Consider the following 3,282-nt stretch of genomic DNA (forward strand, 5'->3'; position numbering starts at 1 on the left):
CCGATAATGGTTGATGGCTTCCATTTATGGCAGAAAATCGATTTAAGTGACTACAGACGATAGCGGAAGTGAAAATCTCCATGAGAATTAATCGATAACCATTCTGTTTTCTACATGTGATTATCGTTTATGTCAACCTTGGCATAACTGTGGGTAATCGATGACAATCAATTATCAATTAAGATACTATCTTAATTAAGACAGCTTTTAATTGTGAATTTTAGATAAACAAGAAGAAACAATAATACACTTAATTAGTTGACAGGTGTTGCGATCGTTGATTTAAGGTAAAACCCTTTTGAAAGTTGAACACTGTCACTGTGTATACAAGGATTTTTATAGTAGAACTTGCTATACAAATCCTTGGTGAATAGAAAAGACTATGTTATTGCTGTTTTTCTTCTGAAAACGTTTTTCCTATACCAAAAAAAAAAACGGTCAATGATTTCGGGTGCTCCAGTAGGTTGCTCATGTAAAAACAAAGCCGATTATCAGTTTAATTCGGTAGGTGACATTCAAGGAAAAAAGTATCATATCCGTGGTCATCTGCGTCTTCTGTGAAACAGAAATTTCATAACGGCCAGCAAACTCATGATGGCGCCAGGAAAATTTTCGAAGGGATGTTTTCAACTTTATCACTTTGAGAAATATAACCCATATGCAGTCGCTACTTTATGTTGCTACATTGAATTGGGACTTATTTTTTTTTTTTTTTTTTTTTATCATAACCGACCGACAATGTCCATTTATCGAAATATTCCTATTGTACAATTCTAATTCAACGTGGACGGAAGTTTTGTTTTGTTCTCAGTGTTGTTTTTAACTTTTTAAATATCAACGAATTTTCCAAAGTTGCAATTTCCATTAGTAATACAATATGTAATTTACAGTGAATGTTTCAGATTCATTTTTTTTTATTTCAGTTTGTTTATCTTCTTTTGCAAATCTGCAAATACTGCAGCAAGTATCATGCCTTATAACTAGAGGCTCTGAAGAGCCTATGTACATAGCTAACCTTCGTCTATATTCATGTTTAGCAAAGGACACTCCCATGATAATAGAATTCATAACAATTTTTTTTTATCTTGTATTGCTGATCATTTAGTCTGTTTTTATCTAGATTTTTTAGATTTTTAGATTGTGCTCAGAACACAAAACTTGGATAATGAATAATTCTAATGTAAGGGCAATCACTCCTATAAATAATGGTATTCCACTAACTATATCGGCAAAATTTGACTTAAGGTGTCGACTGACGATTTCAACCGTTAGACTTATTGGTAGAACTTGTCTTGCTCATCATTATTGAATTTAAAATTTCTCTTTATCTATTCTCAAATTTGTTTTTCAAAATATTTCTCAAAAATGAAAACAACGATAAAATTTGCCATTTAAGGTCAATAACTCCTATAAGAAGTCGTCTGACAGTAACATTCTGAACGTTTATGCCACTGTCTCTATTTGTCACGGTTTTCAAAATAATAGACATAACTTGCGTTTTATCCCTATGTTTCATTTTTAGCCATGTCCGCCATCTTGGTGAGCACGCAAGGTCATTAGACACATTTAAAACTAGTTCCCCCAAATGGTGATTGTGGCTAAGTTTGGTTAAATTTGGCCCAGTATGTAAAAGTTAACGGACGACGACAACGGACACCATGATTGATGAGAAAAGCTCACGTGGCACATTTGGCCAGGTGAGCTAAAAGAAACAACAAAGCAAAGGTGAGCTAAAAACAACAATGTGTGTGAAGTTAGCAGCCGGTTCGTTATTCGATATTCGATATTCAATATCCAACCGGCTGCTAGCAGTCGGTTGGATATTCAAAATTAAGTTGAAAATAAAAAAAGAATAATACTTAATAACATTAAAAGCATGATTTTTATAGTTAAAAGAACTGATAAGATACGTAGGAGATAGTTTCATGACCTCTTCAAGCTGTCGCAAATTCTCGTTGTTCTCGAATATAAACCCTTTTCTAATTTGCATATTTGTCTAAATGTAATATAGATTAATGTCAATAAAAAAAACCCCAAAGAGGTACAGTACTTTAATACAGGATTTTTCTTAAAAACAAAAACAAAAACCGATTACTCTAGAAAACAATTAGGATTATAAATAGAAATATTTATGGAAAGCCCATAAAAGAAATATATAGTGAAAAGCTACCTGAGACCGCTTAAATGAGGGTGAGACCATCTAGTCTTTCAATGTTCACAAAATTTAAGTAAATCATAGACTCTGTATATATAAAGGTTGTATCAGAAGGATTGCCCAGAATAATGTCATATTCGATATCTATGGAGGGCTTGTATTGTCACTTTTCAGCTAAAAATTATCAAAATTTTAGGACAAAGGGCACAGGGCAATGGTGAGAGCCTCCTAATTGCTCAATCTTTCTAATATTATGCAGACATTTAGTCAATAGGTAGATACACACGTGACTAAAAGGAATTTGGATAGACTTCCTGTCTTTAATGTTTACGGAGCGCCCAAAGTGCCAGTTGGATATTCAAAATAGATAGTGAAAAGCTACCTGAGACCGCTTAAATGAGGGTGAGACCCCCCTGGTCTTTCAATGTCCACAAAATTTAAGTAAATCATAGACTCTGTAAATATAAAGGTTGTATCAGAAGGATTGCCCAAAATAATGTCATATTCGATATCTATGGAGGGCTTGTATTGTCACTTTTCAGCTAAAAATTATCAAAATTTTAGGACAAAGGGCACAGGGCTATGGTGAGAGCCCCCTAATTGCTCAATCTTTCTAATATTATGCAGACATTTAGTCAAAAGGTAGATACACACGTGAAAAAAAGGAATTTGGGTAGACTTCCTGTCTTTAATGTTTACGGGGCGCCCAAATTGGCTGTTGGATATTCAAAATAGATAGTGAAAAGCGACCTGAGAACGGTTAAATGAGGGTGAGACCCCCCTGGTCTTTCAATGTCCACAAAATTTAAGTAAATCATAGACTCTGTATATATAAAGGTTGTATCAGAAGGATTGTCCAGAATAATGTCATATTCGATATCTATGGAGGGCTTGTATTGTCACTTTTCAGCTAAAAATTATCAAAATTTTAGGACAAAGGACACAGGGCAATGGTGAGAGCCCCCTAATTTCTCACTCTTTCTAATATTTTGCAGACATTTAGTCAATAGGTAGATATACACGTGACTAAAAGGAATTTGGATAGACTTCCTGTCTTTAATGTTTACGGAGCGCCCAAAGTGCCAGTTGGATATTCAAAATAGATAGTGAAAAGCTACCTGAGACCG

This window comes from Mytilus galloprovincialis, chromosome 10 (genome assembly GCF_965363235.1).
Source record: "Mytilus galloprovincialis chromosome 10, xbMytGall1.hap1.1, whole genome shotgun sequence".
NCBI lineage: Eukaryota > Metazoa > Mollusca > Bivalvia > Mytilida > Mytilidae > Mytilus > Mytilus galloprovincialis.